The sequence below is a fragment of the Pelobates fuscus genome, chromosome 7, assembly GCF_036172605.1.
Source record: "Pelobates fuscus isolate aPelFus1 chromosome 7, aPelFus1.pri, whole genome shotgun sequence".
NCBI lineage: Eukaryota > Metazoa > Chordata > Amphibia > Anura > Pelobatidae > Pelobates > Pelobates fuscus.
In genome coordinates, this window is record NC_086323.1 from 68032349 (window position 1) to 68049629 (window position 17281).

The window sequence follows — 17281 nt, forward strand, 5'->3', positions numbered from 1 at the left end:
TCTGACTGAACATTATGCCTACCTCATCTAGGTGTAAAGAGAACAAAACAAGTTAATGACGCAATCCCTCAATACATCTTATAGCAAATTAAGCATTTATTCGATATTGAAATACTTTTAAAGCTGAAGTCTGTCTATAAGCATGGTTTATGTAATTTTCAATAAATATTACATTTGGGAGGTCAGGTGTATGCAAACTCTTGTGTAAAAAACACAGTTTGCTTAGACAAATGTAGGTGGGTACAGTTGTTATGCCAAAGAACTGGGAAATGCACATTTTATCCAAATGGTAAAGTCCAAGTAGTGGTCGGTATCAATGGAGATAGACGTATTGCGCAGGTATTAAAAGCAACTGTTGACCATGGAAATCAGTCTGCATATCCTATCTGCAAACATCTACCAGTTGTTGCTATGTACAGTGATGTTATGATATTCGGTTTTAATGTTTGGGGTGTTTCATTACACTTCTAAATTCGAAATGCCACTCTCACCCCAAACATTAAAAAAATGTCTACTTAACTTTTTCTGAAGTGGTGACTCTGCTCAATTAGCAGTCTTCCTTACTCTCTGATAATAATTGACACATGCTTGAACAAGCATTCAAGTGGAGTGTGTTTAGAAGCACTCTTGGCTGTATGCTTGATGGCTAGGGGGTGTGTTCTGAAATCAATTCATAAAAGTGCTGATTTCATTTAAAATAAACACTTTTATGAATTGGGACAAGTGGGACCTCCTGTTAGCCCCTAAATCACTTCTGCAAGTTGACATACTGAAGGGGTCTGGACTATCCCTTAAATGGCTGCATTTTACAACAAGCATGGAAACAACCCATACGCAATAAACTATATTTTTGTACCCTTGACATTGTATTCTTAATGTTAAAATTGTATCATCATACCCATTACAAAGTAAACTGTGAATATTGTATTATATTTTCAATATTGAAAATGAAAGGTTAAAGCTATTGAATATTAGAGCTATAAAATATAGATATAATAGTCCAGGAGATATATTTTCATCGCAAACATTAAAAAGCTGCTTTACAATACAAAAAAAATGGTCGCATTACTCAGTATCTATAACTGAGCTTTTGTATTGGGCTTGTCTTATTTTATATTCTTGTAGTGTCAGTTCTCTTCTCCTCATTTTTGCCTTTTTTTTCTACATTACATGATGGTTTTATGTATAAAAAAGGCATAAATAATTAAATGACGATGAAGTCTCTGTGCAATGAAAAATATTTGCGTGCTAATACATTTTTCTTTTGGCTTACATTTCTGTCAGATGCTGTTAGAACATAAAAAGAAGTATTTGTTGAGTCCCTTGATAGTGTGTACAGCTCAGATTTCTTTATAAGAACCTTATTCAGGTATTCTGAAATCAATTTCTAATCGTGTTTGCATTCTTCCCGAGTAGAACATGGCCAACACTACTAAAATCACTGCCATGGTTTCCTAAACAACACTACAATGAGCAGTCACTTAGTATGCCTACCAATACTATAAATACAAACACATAATATTGAGGAAAATACTCTGTATCCGAAGTCAAGCCAATCTCTCTGCTCTGTCATCTACTGACTAAATTCCAATTTGTTATATTACTCCATGATTCTACTTAGGAGAATATTTTCATAGAAGACACTTATAGTGTAAAAATGTTGTACAATATTTTAGGGTCCACTAGTGGAAATAAAATCAAGTTAATAGTTTAGCATCATCCTTCAATGTTTTAATTTCAAAACCTTTATTTAACAAAAAAAAAGTTGCAAAGGTAATAGGCAACACAATCACATTTTAGATGTTTCTACAAGGGTCTAACATGTAAAAGTATGTTAAAACATTGCAAATTTGGTATGAAGTAAGATGCATGGTACGAAAATCCATGTAATGAGAGAGAAGAGAAGAGCAGAAAAAAGTAAAAGAAGAGAAAGTAGATAAATAAGGGTTTTGTCATGTAAGGTACTATGAACATCTCATAGAAATAAAACTTACCTAATGGTGGAACCCACGTGTCTATTCATACCAAGAAGTCAATGCAAAGGCAAATTTGTCTCAATCATGTAATGGTCGATTTGCACATGACCTCCGCAACTCAAATATCTTTACACTATACATTCGTTGCTTCAGGGTAGGTACTGCTGCTGTCTTCCAGAGGGCAAGGCTCAGTGTCTTAGCAGTATTAAGTAATGTTCTTATATTTCAAAACTGAAAGGTTAGTGCATAACTTCAGAATGTAAAGGAAGCAGGGTATCTCAAAATCACAACCATCTCAGAATGAATGGATTGCCAAATACTATCTCAGGGCACATGCACCAAATGTGGAGAAGTCCTTTAGTGTTATTTGCAAATATTTATGAAATCCACACCTTGACAATGAGTATGAGAACAAAGTAAAAGACATGAGTAACTATGGCAACAGACAATTTGTGTGGATGGATGGAAGGATGGATGGATGAATGGATGGAAGGATGGATAGATGGATGGATAGATGGATGGATGGATAGATGGATGAAATGATGAATGGATGGAAGGATGGGTAGATGGATAGATGGATGGTCGGATGGATGAATGGATGGAAGGATGGGTAGATGGATGGATAGATGGATGGATAGATGGATGGATGGATGGATGAATGGATGAATGGATGGAAGGATGGATAGATGGATGGATAGATAGATGAAAGGATGAATGGATGGAAGGATGGGTAGATGGATAGATGGATGGTCGGATGGATGAATGGATGGAAGGATGAGTAGATGGATGGATAGATAGATGGATGGTCGGATGGATGGATGAATGGGTTGAAGGATGGGTAGATGGATGGAGATTCCAGAGAAGCCAAGGGAGAGACTTTCTGTATTTTTAATATTTAAACCCCATTAGTTCTTTGGAAACAAATTCTGAATCCTAATTACATTATAACAATAACAATTTACAACAAAAAACCTTTAAAGATCTAAATGAGCAAATATCCACACTGGTTGAACTATTTGAACAAGAATAAAATATCTCTGAACTAGGTGTTCAGAAATGTCTTAATTCAGAGAAAGAATGTTAACTGAGCTTGATTAACTCCATTTACCACTAATTAATTACCTTTACCTAATTAGACACCCTGTTTCCACTAGACACGGAGTCAAGTAGACTAGATTATTAGTGTAGTCATTGTCTTTACAAAACCCTGAAATTAATGAAACGTGCAAAAGAATCTGCAGTTTTAATTGCACAGGTGTTGCCTTATGGCATAGCTTTATCATCTGATTACACCAAGGGATTATTAGTGACTTTTTACATGGAGGATGAGCCTGTGAAATGTACCTTAGCAACAGCTCATTAGTTTAGGTTTGTTACTGTATTATTTATTGCATTATGTTTTCCCCATTATCTAGATTGATTCATGGACCTATATGTTTGCCTCCTTTCTTCTTAGAGCGAAAAAAAAAAATCTTTGCTACTTGGAGTCCATCTGCAATGCTATTTAAAGAAAGAAATTTCATATATATTTTTTTTTACTGGTTGCAATTCCTTTAACATGTCACATTTAAAGGCTTTAACAAAAACTACTACAGTCTATACTTGTAATGTTCAAGCTGGGAAGGTTATCTACAACTGAATACTTCCCCCAAGGACATTGTATTTGTATATATTTCACTTGATGTATGCTACAGATATCAAACTACATTTTAATAGGGTGCCGCATTAAATGTATGTGAATGGGTTTTAAGTGTAAATTGAAATATTCAGAGAATATAACCAAAACTGGGAAATTCAACGTATTATACTGCTCCGTAGGAGAACTGTTTATTGGTTTCTTGACTAAAAGCTGATGGCACAAGCTAAATATTCTATCACAGCGGTAACATATATTGTTGTGAATACTTTATGCAAATCAAGTATAGTACAAAATAGAAGAAATAAAAAAAGAGAGACTCTGAAGAACACTACACTGTGAAGCATGTAAATAAAATTATACTTTAATACCTTCAAAAATAAAACCTTCCAAGATTGACAAAGGCCACCGGTGTCGTAATAGTGTATATAAAATCCAGATAAAACATCTGCGTAGAGGATAAGATTCTTTAATAATGACTTAAGCTATCTTTCAGCAGAATAAGGAGTATAAGTATAAGACATGCTGAATCTATAAAACAGAGATACTTACTGTATTGGTACCCCAGCTGTCCATAGGGGTGATGTGTGTTGCCTATGGGCAGAATTATATGCTATGGAAAGGGCTACGGGGAGGTGTAAAGTTATACAAATACTGGGGCAATCTCATAGTAATTATCGCAGTAACAAAGGTGAAAGAGTTGTTTGGGATGTTCACTGCAACAGTTATCTTTGACTAAAATGAAAAAAAAAGAGGGTTACATTTTGGTTGGAAAAAAACCTGGGTAGACAGACAGACAGAAAGACAGAACCATAAACTATAAACCACGTGGCCCCAATGCGAAAATTGCCCCATATGTCTTTACCTCCCCCCCCCCTCCCATGCCTCTCCATGTGTCAAATTCATGCCCCAGAGGGTGAGTATGGCTTGGTTGGGGGGGTGAGTATAATAGAATTGGAGGGGTTAATGTGATAGGGTGAGTGTGGCAGGGTGGAAGGGGTGAGTGTGACAGAGTGATAGAGAATGAGTGTGACAGGATTGGGGGGAGTGTGACAGTGCGAGACAAGGTGAATATGATAGGGTGAGTATGGCAGAGCGATCGGAGGTGATTATGACATTGGTGAATGACAGGATTGGGGGAGTTATTGTGAGTGTGGCAGGTTGAAGGGGGATGACAGTGTGTTTGAGTGTGTCAGATACACAGACACACAGGTGTATACATTGATACAAATGCAGATAAACAGACAAACACACACAGACTAACATACATGCAGAGGCACACCATGTAACACATACAGATACATGCACGCGCATACATACAGATACTGACACACATGCAAATACATAGACACACAAACTAACACACATACAGAGACATAGATACATACAATGACACACATGCAGATACACAAACACATAGATACATACGCTGACACACAGAATGACACATAAAGATACACAGAACTACACTCCTGCGGATACGAACACTAACACACATACAGATAAACAGACACACTCAGAAACACATACAGAGAAATACACATATAGACACACATGCAGTTACACAGACACTTAATGACAAACATTCAGATACACAGAATGACACTCATACTGATACAAACAGTGACACGCATACAGATACCTAGGGACACATCTGACATACAGATACACATGCAGACAAACAGATACACATGCAAACAGATACAAATTCAGACACACAGATACATATACACATACAGACACACAGGCACACATAAAGACACACATACAGACACAAATAAACAAACACGCACATTAAAAATGTAATTTATTTTGTCACCCTCCTGTTTCCTCTTAGATGCAGAAGGGTGACTTCCCTGGGGTCCATTGCTGGATATTGCTAATTGGAGTCAGAGCTCCCAATCTGACTCCCTCCTCTTCTTCTCCTCACACACGGTGCTCTCCTTCTCCTGGTGGTTGCTTGGAGGAAGTGACAGTCCGTCATCACAGGGGCCCGGTCACGCTGTTAAAGAGTCGCAGCGCTGACCGAGCCCCTGGAAATACTTTGCCATTGGATGGTCCTAACAGCATGGGCCAACCCACGGGCCCCTCAACACGCGGCCCTGGCGGTTGTATAGGGCAGGCCCCTGAGACCAATGTATGTACCCCACTGCACACAGACATGTAGCTTGGGAGGTTTAAAGATAGGTAGGAAGGTTGATAACATTATCTGGGGCCATATAACTATATCCTGTCCAGGTTTTAAGTGTGAAGGAGTAAGGGGCCCCATTACTGATTAAGAAACTTCTGTGAGCATATTATTATTAACCCTATTTATTTATTTATTAAATAGCATGGTGAAGATACTTTTCTAAAATAAAATGTGCAAACTGACAGGAAAGACATACCAAAAAATCAAAATCAAAAATCAAAATCAAAAATAAACATGTGCCCACTGATGTTTTCTTTATTGTCTTTTTTATGTTAGCTAAGAGTACTTCCAGGACGGAATTTGTATTGTGCTTTCTACAAAGTCCATGGAATGTGTTGTTTTTTCACTAAATAGTGTTCAGTTGACAAACAAATTTAGGACAGACATAATCCCAACACGTGTTATGTAAATACTTTTGTTCCCCAGAACGATATTCACAGTTTGTTTGCATATTCTTAACCCATTTTCTCCAAATAATGGATTTAACCATCAAGTCTGAACATGAAACGTAGGTAGAGAGCAAGATTCCCATGAATATGTGATCAAAATAGCATAGACGTCAATAATAAGAAGTTATTCTTCTGTATCATTAACATCTGCCTTGTATACTTGGTGGAGATGACCTTTTCCAGAATTTGCAATTATGCAGTTGCTTATTTGAAGAATATTTAACATTTCCATACTTTAAAATGCTTCTTTTTTTTTTCTATCAATGTCTGAAAACAGCTAGTTGCACTTAGAAAATGTATCTCTGCATCTAATATAGTCAATATTCTAAAGGAACAAAGCTTAAAGTGACTTGTAAGTCTTGAAAAAGCAATTCATACTCAATACATATTTTCTATACTAAGGTAAAGTTATAGCAAATATATAAAGTAAAAGTGAAAATGATAAATCAAGTATAACTAGATACAAAAAATAGGGACATCTCCATGTAAATATATTTTTTTCATATGCTTTGTAAGTTTAAAGCTAATTTTGCTACCACCAGATGATCCTATATCTTACAAATATTGCCCTTTCAAACCCATTGTTGTCAAATGCAATTAGGATGTTATTCAGAGATGTTCAAAGTGGTCATCTAAGTTTACCGACAATTGTTCACAGATCCACAAGTCGCCCTGGTCGGGAGATGAATCCTGTTTGTCTTTGTTTGGGGACATAGTGAACGGAATCATAAAGTTGAGTTGCTCTGATGTTGTCCCTAGACAGAAAGGGAGAATAATTATTTCCCGAGCTCTGGTGGAGAGTCATTTTATCTCAGGTGGTGGACTGTGGGTAACTGCTGGCGAACTTGCTAATCCTTCACTATTAAAGCGGCACTGTCATGCCGAACTTACCTTTCCTCAATCTCTTCCTCTTCTCCCCCTCTCTCAGGATCTGTTCTTCTTTTCTTCCTGTCTTCTTTAGTTTTCTTTAAAACCATAAGACAAAGTAGGGACTCTTTGTCTTATGGGATTCCTCCGCTTGACCAGCTCTGACCAGCGGAGGAGCAAAGTGTGCTTCATTTCCGCTGGTCAGAGCAATTTTCCCATGATCCCTAGCTTTCCTCCCTGTTCCCACAATGCTTCCTGTCAGTATTGCCGAACGTCCTGTCACTTAGACAGAACGCCGGCAAAACTGCCGAATTGCATCCTAACAGAATGAGAAGAGTTTCTCCATTGGTGTTAGGATGCAATTCGGTACTTTGATCGTATCGGAATTTCATTCTAATGAATGAAACTCCGATCCTATTCATTGCTGTGGCTGCATCTTGCAGCCGCTTAGTAGATAACTCCCTAATTCCCACGGTATCAGGGAGCTATCTACTAAAAGGCTAAAATACCTGAATTGGTCTTTCAGCCAACTTTACTAATACTAAGTAAAGATTACTTAGTATTAGTAAATAATATGCCCCTACTCGCTATACCGCGAGTAGGGGCATGTCTAGTAAGCAGTGAGCAGCCTGTGGCTGCTCACTGTAAAAAAAACAAACAAACAAAAACAAAAAAACTAATAAACGCCCCCCCTCCCCTGCGCGGGGGTTAAAGATTGGGGGGGGGGGACCTACTGTCTTCCCTCCTGGCCCCCACCCCTGCGCGGTGGGTGGGGGCCCTAATAAAACAATAAGGGGGGGGACCTATTGTCCTCCCCCCTGGCCCCCACCCATGCGCGGTGGGTGGGGGCCCTAATAAAACAATAAGGGGGGGGACCTACTGTCCTCCCCCCCGGCCCCCACCCCTGAGCGGTGGGTGGGGGCCCTAATAAATCAATAAGGGGGGGGACCTATTGTCCTTCCCCCCCTGGCCCCCACCCCTGCGCGGTGGGTGGGGGCCCTAATAAAAACAATAAGGGGGGGGGGGACCTACTGTCCTCCCCCCCGGCCCCCACCCCTGAGCGGTGGGTGGGGGCCCTAATAAAACAATAAGGGGGGGACCTATTGTCCTCCCCCCCCTGGCCCCCACCCCTGCGCGGGGGGTGGGGGCCCTAATAAAAACAATAAGGGGGGGGAGACCTACTGTCCTCCCCCCCGGCCCCCACCCCTGAGCGGTGGGTGGGGGCCCTAATAAAACAATAAGGGGGGGGACCTACTGTCCTCCCCCCCTAGCCCCCACCCCTGCGCGGTGGGTGGGGGCCCTAATAAAACAATAAGGGGGGGACCTATTGTCCTCCCCCCCCTGGCCCCCACCCCTGCGCGGTGGGTGGGGGCCCTAATAAAAACAATAAGGGGGGGGGACCTACTGTCCTCCCCCCCGGCCCCCACCCCTGAGCGGTGGGTGGGGGCCCTAATAAAACAATAAGGGGGGGGACCTAAATGAACCCCCCCCCCCCCCCATCAAGGTGACTAGGGGTCCCAAGCCCCTAGTCACCCCCCACCCAAAACATTCTATCCCCTACCTACCCCCCTCACCCTAAAAATAGTGAGGGGGGAATAAAATAACTAACCTGTAAAAAAAAAAAAATTAAACTTGCCATTTGACGTCTTCTTTTTTCTAAATTCTTCTTACTTCAGCCCCCCAAAAGGCCAAATAAAAATCCATAAACCCGTCGCACTTTAAAAAACAAAAACAAAAAAAACCGAGCGCAAACAAAAATTAATCCATCTTCACCCATGGAGGGCACGCCGCGTACTGAGCTCCGCAGGGCGGGTCACGGCTTATAAAGCCTTGCCCCGCCCTGCAATTAGGCTTAGAACACAATGATTGGTTGGTTTAAGCCAATCAGAGTGCTCTGTGTCATTTTACACAGCGTGGGAAAATTGAACTTTCCCACGCTGTGTAAAATGACACAGAGCACTGTGATTGGATGGATTTCAAACCATCCAATCACAGTGCTCTGTGTCATTTTACACAGCGTGGGAAAGTTCAATTTTCCCACGCTGTGTAAAATGACACAGAGCACTGTGATTGGATGGCTTGAAATCCATCCAATCACACTGCTCTGTGTCATTTTACAAGCGTGGGAAAGTTCTTTGGAATTTTCCCACGCTTGTAAAATGACACAGAGCACTGTGATTGGATGGCTTGAAAACCATCCAATCACAGTGATCTGTCATTTTACACAGCGTGGGAAAGTTCTTTTGAATTTTCCCACGCTGTGTAAAATGACACAGAGCACTCTGATTGGCTTAAACCAACCAATCATTGTGTTCTAAGCCTAATTGCAGGGCGGGGCAAGGCTTTATAAGCCTTGACCCGCCCTGCGGAGCTCAGTACGCGGCGTGCCCTCCATGGGTGAAGATGGATTAATTTTTGTTTGCGCTCGTTTTTTTTTTTTTTTTTTTTTAAAGTGCGACGGGTTTATGGATTTTTATTTGGCCTTTTGGGGGGCTGAAGTAAGAAGAATTTAGAAAAAAGAAGACGTCAAATGGTAAGTTTAATTTTTTTTTTTTTTTACAGGTTAGTTATTTTATTCCCCCCTCACTATTTTTAGGGTGAGGGGGGTAGGTAGGGGATAGAATGTTTTGGGTGGGGGGTGACTAGGGGCTTGGGACCCCTAGTCACCTTGATGGGGGGGGGGGTTCATTTAGGGCCCCCACCCACCGCGCAGGGGTGGGGGCTAGGGGGGGAGGACAGTAGGTCCCCCCCCTTATTGTTTTATTAGGGCCCCCACCCACCGCGCAGGGGTGGGGGCCAGGGGGGGAGGACAATAGGTCCCCCCCCTTATTGTTTTATTAGGGCCCCCACCCACCGCTCAGGGGTGGGGGCCGGGGGGGAGGACAGAAGGCCCCCCCCTTATTGTTTTATTAGGGCCCCCACCCACCGCGCAGGGGTGGGGGCCAGGGGGGGAGGACAATAGGTCCCCCCCCTTATTGTTTTATTAGGGCCCCCACCCACCGCTCAGGGGTGGGGGCCGGGGGGGAGGACAGAAGGTCCCCCCCTTATTGTTTTATTAGGGCCCCCACCCACCGCGCAGGGGTGGGGGCCGGGGGGGGGGACAGTAGGTCCCCCCCTTATTACCATTTTGTTTTGTTTTTTACAGTGAGCAGCCACAGGCTGCTCACTGTTTAGTGGACATGCCCCTACTCGCGGTATAGCGAGTAGGGGTATTGGGGAGATTTTAATCTCCCTTGTGCTATTATGGGGGTCATATTGACCCCCATAGAGTGAGGGGGGGACCTGGGGGGCTTATGAAGTGGTGGGGAGCACAGCTCCCCACCGCTTCTGTCTTTACATATTACAAGGAGGGAGCTGCACGCCGGTAGCTCCCTCCTTGTAATAAACTGAACGAACAAACTAACACTGATACACAGTGTTAGTTTGTTCGTCTGATTTTTTCTATTCATTCATTCGTCTGTCTGATGAATGAATGAATAGATGAAATTCCCGTTCGCATGTCCAGGTGTTTCACTGGGCATGTGCGGGAATCTCACAGTCTGTGTAGTGTGGGTAGATGACGTGTCCCACAGGGACTTCACCTACCCACACAAAGATGGCGGCGCCCTGAATAAAGATCGGGGCAGAAGATAAAGAATTAAAAAAGAGGTAATGTGGGGGGCTTAGGGGCATTTGGGGGTGACTAGGGGGTCGATTGGATGTAGTGGAGGCGGGAGGGGGGTTAAAAAAAAAACGGGATTCGGCATGACAGTGCCGCTTTAAACTCATAAAGGATAATAAGATTAATAAATATATGCATTATATGGAAGTATGATTTTAAAAAAAATTATATTTCTAAAGCAGCAAAAAAAAAAAGCATCATTCAATAGGTATGATAAACCACAGCAATGGCATTGTTGTAGCTGACGTCTTTGTATATAATTTTAGTATTTCCATTTTGCATAAGCAACACATCGTTCTCAAGCTACTGTGGAACTACAACTCAAAAATGTTTAAATATTCTTCCCATGATTCATAAAGATCATGGAAAACCAGCACTTATACTTAGAAAGGACTGGAAGTGGTGACTTACATTCAAAAGTCAGCCCATAAGGTGTGCTTATGAATAGAATGTATATCTATGTTTAATTTGGGAGGATATAACATTTAATAAAACTATTTAAGAGTCTAAACAAAATAACAAAAGGTAAAATTTCAAAAGAAAAATATAGACTTTTTCTTAAAGAAAACAGTGCCAATTTGAGGAAGAAACTGAGCTTGTTCAACTTGTTTCAGAAAGGTTTCAACGCTGCAGTATCAAAGTCAATTTACCTGGGGGTATGACTTTTTCTCTGATGGGGGCTCCACACGTGTACATGAAGAGTGCCATACTCCTAGACATACACAGACACACAGACGCCTACTAACCCCCATATACAGTAACACACTTCCATATGCGCACACACACTATACACACTCTCTGACCCTTGTAGCACCTATAGCACGATTGAGCTCTTGGTGAGGGTTGTTTCCCTGCACTGTGTTCTCCAGCCAGCCTAATCACAAAAGACTTTGGTCATGACTGCTAAATCCAAAAACTTTAGCTATGAGGCTTGCCAGAGAACACAGTACAGGCAAAAGCTGCTTCTCAGCCAGCAAGCCTCCTCAGCCACATCAAACATTGTCCGGATCATGGCGCGATACAGACCAGGCCACCTGCAATTCTAACACAGCCACAGTTAAACCAAGAAGCCATGGGCCATATAAAAGTATATAAAGGGCCAGAAAAGGCCATGTGCTGGTATGTCAAGACCCCTGATTTAGAGAAAGTGTAAAGTCAAGAATTGGAAATACAAAATATTTTACTACTACAGAAAGTATACTCAACAAATTGTCCTGATGATTGGAAAAGATGAACCAGATGATCATTGTCACCTCTTGTTTTTATATCTGACATAAAAAAAATGAAAAAAAAACCTTCTTTTTAACTACAGCTACAGTGCTCTAAAAGTTATTGACGATGACAGACATTAAGTACAAGTGTCAATGTTTACATATTATGGTCTATATATTTATTGAAAGATATAACAGAAATGTATGCATAAAAAATAGATACATGATGTGTAAGTATGTATTAAACTGAATCCATGTTGGATTCACAACTATACAACATATAATCTCGGGTTGTATATAGTAACATTTCTTATATCATAAAACTATCCTCTTTCCGGGTAATTTCTACCGAGAAAACCTTTCACTGCATTGTAGAAACTCTGTAGACAAGACGGTTATGTATATCTATTAGCTTAGCTATAATAAACTGAAGAGGCAAAAGAAAAGAAAAAAGAAAAGAAATTGTCAAATATACAGTACAGGTTTAAAAGGAAAAATAGAAAGCAGGGGGAGAAGATGAGAATGAAGGCAAAGAGGAGAGTAGTAAGTAGATGAAAAGACAAAATTTAAAGAAAAGTGGTAGAGAGAGGGGTAATAAAGGAGTGAGGGTAAAGGAATGAAAAAATGAGTAGTTGAGGCTGGACAGGTAGAAAAAAAATTAAATAAACCACTGCCATGCGCATACTTCTAGCCTATCCAAAAAAAAAAAAAAAAGAAAGCACATAGGACAAATTATTTAATATTTTGAAAAAAAAATTATATCTTGATTTTTTTTATATATATACAATATATTTTTGATATTTTAACATTTTGAAGAAGTTTATCCAATAGTATGTTTATCCAAAAGTATTACATTGAGATAATAGTAAGGAGCTCAAAAAATCTAATTTGCTGATTGAACTGTTAATGGGACAAATAGTTATCTTTTATTTAAATGGATATGGGTTTTTAAACACTAAACACGCTATTTTAAATGCATTATGTACGTATTACAGATAAAACTGAAAAGCGGCGGGGTCAATTTTTTTCAATATTGTTTCCCCAAAACAGCATTAAAAATGTGTTTTATTATGTCTAACATCTATTTTACCTAAAAACTATTTTACAATATTATTCTGTAATCTAGTAAGCTCTCATTAAAGGAACAGGCACATAATATTCGCAAGGACCCAAGCAGCCATAACTTCCCCATTGCAGTGGACACTCCTTTGATATGAGAAAGTGCCTACAAAACGTGGGTCCCTGACAAAAAATCATTAAGAATTCATGATTTAAACTCTAAGTAAAGTTAAACGAGATATAAAAATATTTCATTGTAATTTTCCATTATACAAAGACAAAAATGACATTGGTAATTGTATGTTTTAACCTTGAAGAGCCAAAAGGTTTGAAAAATACGCCACAAAGTGTTGCTGTTATCTGTGGCATTGCCATATTAACCCTTGAAGTGCCAGTAAAGCAAGTAATGCATGTCGTCACAATAATCATGTCATCGTTTATAACTACAGATATGACTTTGATGTAACCCTCTAACAAATCCATATCGTACCCTCCCCTGCCATACCCCTACACACAATATGTCTCTTCATGATGAAGTGATTTTTTATTTGGTTCAGATTTGGATCCATGTTTATTTATTTAATTTATTTTTTTAAGTAAAGGGAGAGGATGGATTTGGGTTTTAGTATTATTGTTTGACACAAAATATCTTAAATCACTCATCTCCATTAAGAAATCTTAAAAAGTTGCCTAAAGGGCCGTTATTTATATGAAGTTGTTTGGTAGGGCACCAAACAACAGCTATGCTGTCCTCAGCAGCTCTCCTTTGGGTGGTGACTAATTGCCCCTGTAAATCACTGCACCACTGTGCATGTCTCCGTTTATTTTTCTGACAGTAATTTACTACTTGCTCTTTTCCACACTTGTCATTGCATGTTTTTGTTCACATTAAAAGCCAGTAGAAAAAGGACAGTAATTAACTGAGCAATACATACTCCTAGAACCTCTTTCATCATAGTGTGATAATTGTACTTGGTGTCTGTCAAGATAACCTCTCCACTTCCAAGATCTGCACAGCACTATTTGTCAACTATGAGGCACAGCTACTGGTCTGACTGTTGTTTAGTTGCTTCCAAGAGGAATGCCTATTTGTCCAAAGAGTAGGTCATTTGTTCTTAAGGATTGTGTGTCAAAAATGTTAGCCTAATTTACTCAAGATAAAATATTCCTAATATAATATTCATACACCTGGATTCTTTGTTTAAGCATTTTCCAGCGTGTTCATTATATTGAGCAAACATAATGAACTAGTGAACATAAGGAGATGCAGATGCTTGTTTTATTAAAACAAAGATATTTTGCATTGTCATGATCCTCTATTCTCTCTGAATGTATCAAACATTCGCAGTGTATCGTAGTGTTCTGAAGCCTTTTAGGAAGTGGTTATGACTGGAGTACAATGGATGTCCATTGAACAAAAAAAATGAATTGTTGAAGTTTTACATTTTAAAAAAATCTACCATTTGTTATTCACTTAACCTTTTGTGGATTATGAATTTATAAAGAAAGCTTAGCAAGATTGATATTCAATGCCCGTTATATTTAACATGCTATGGAGCAACCATGGTTAAATGTGGCCCGCCAGATGTTTGAGAATTATAATTTAAGATCTCAGTTTGGATGAGTAGTTTGTATAATTGTAAATGGAGTTAAAAACATAATGGGGTGCCATAATAACATCTGGGGTGCCAGGGCTTGCCAATATTGCTACAGAAATTGTGAATTTGTATTTCACTCAATTAATTTACTTTGAGTTATTCACGCAAATTGTCAACAATTGACCAGAGAATTGACATTTTAGGTCAAAACAGTGCAAAAATAGTGGGCTTTAGTTGGAATTGCTCAAGTTTGTCTGTTTCTGTACAAAATGTAACACATTTTAAAATTCATGGTTTAGTGAATAACCTTGATTGTTATCATTTTTTTAAGAAATGTTAATTAAAATAACTACATTTTTTTTAACATAAATATTGAAATACTGATAGATTAAACCATTTCTAGGAAATGTGTATTTTAAACTAGCATCTGTCCTATACAAATTATGCTTCTTAACATGAAATAATTACTGTTTAACCTGTTCCATTATGATACAAAATGAAATATATCAGGCATATTTTTTTTAAAGACGTCACTTCGCAATGTGTATCTTTGACTATTTCTCACCTTTCAGTCATATTTGTTTCTGCTCTTTTACTGATTTTTAATATCCTTATTCTACTGTCACAGACAGAGGCTAATGGGATATGTGGTCAAGATTTTGGGATCCATCAATGCCTCAGTACAAAATTAGCATGGGCCCAATGCATCACCTGTGAAAGCTGTCAAAATCTCTCTCCGATATGCAGTTCATTATGTGTCTATGTCGCTATACCTGTCTTTTCTCTAGTGTAAGAACCACAGGCTCACTCAATCTTGACAAAAGGTTCTACCACACCCTTCACTGTCAAGTTCAACCGAAAAGCTGCAAATTAGCTTTGGAAGGAAACAAAAAAAAAAAAGAGAGAAAAGATTAAAATATAAATAAACAGTAGTTTTGTGTCTCTCTCTAGAGAAGTTGATGTCTTTTGATAAAAAAAAATAATAATATATTTTTCCTCTTCACTGGGAATAAGTCTATTAAAAACTATTAACATAATTAGGAATCATATGCCCTTGTAACTACAGAGACCCAGGCTTTGATTATTCATGTTGCAAGTCATTGTCACAGGGTCTCTCCATCTCATTTACACTGTCTGACCTCCTTAACACACTGGGAACTGAGTCTCTGTGCTTATGAAAGCCTCTGTTTTATTTTCTTCTCTTTTTTTTGCAGAGATTATATCAGTAAAAGCTTAGAAGGTCATAGTAAAATGAAAAGAGTAAACCGGGGATACAGCTGGAGAGTCCCTTGTTCTTTTCCTTCTCTTGATTAGCAAATCAAAGCTGCCTGAATGATTCACACTTTTCACCTGATTTTGTCCTTTTCACTAATCATGTAGCAATTTTCTCTTGACTGACAGTTTTCGTTATAATTGGCCCTGATCTACTGGGTTCTAATAACAGAAAATCCCCTCTGTGGGCCCAGAGGCTCCCGTGAAACGTCTCTTTTCTTTCCCCCTACCATCTGTGGGATGTGGCAAGCCATGTTTGTGCAAGAAGAGACTGCCTTATCTAAATGTTCAATAATGATGTGAATATTCTATCAGGAGAAGGAGTTAAGGACTTGAGGTAGCAGATTCTAATTACTGTTCATTTGCCAGAGTATCAAAGCCTAATTACTGTTCATTTTATACTCTAGAGAAAAGAAAAAGACAAAGCAGGGTTCTGGAGCCTCCCCCAGAGATCCCGAGTAAGCCTTTATCCCTCTTTCTATTTAAATAGGTTGAGTGCTAGTGTGTTCAATTATACTCTGAAAGCAGGAACGCTACACAAACACGCTCTCATATAAAGAAAACACAGGCTGCTTAATATACTTACTACGTTCTACCTTTTTTTTTTTTATCCCTCTTTTTTAAAAAAAATTATCTTTTTCTTTAATGACGGCAATAAATATCTCGAAGAAATTTAGTGAGCCATCCCTGCCTAATGCTGTAGTTCAAGCCTTGAAAGAATTTTTGCACCTTGCGAGACGGAAGCTGCTGCAGTCCCGAAGCTGCCACCTATTTGACAGTATCTGTCACCAATTAGCAACTAAATCAACATCAGCAAAAACAAAAGATGTCTGCAGTTACTACTAGAGTGTGTACACACAGATTATTTATAATTCTATATATGTTACATCTTTACTATACACATGTATATATATATAAATATATATGTTATTGTGTACAACACAAATTTTAATATAAAAAAATACATTTTCCGCACCACTGTGCAATAGAACCGGGTTGCAAACATGTTGACATATCATGAAACATAACATGAAATAATATCATAACATTCATATAAATATGTGTATTCAAATAGAGGTGTCCTGCAAGCTTAAAGTCTAAGAGATGACTTTGGATACTCATCCAACACTGCATATATTTTCCAGGTTAAAGTTTTGTGAGCATGTTGCAAGCTGTATTTTTGGTTGCATAGATTTTGCAAATATTTTAATTTATTTATTTAGAAATTAATGAAAGTTTTATTGACATGTAAATATGATGTATAGTCTTAAAAACGCTATAATGAAACAAATATATATTTATTTGTATACATATATATAGAGCCGCGTATACTGTGGAGGTCTATCTGAGATGTGTCAAAG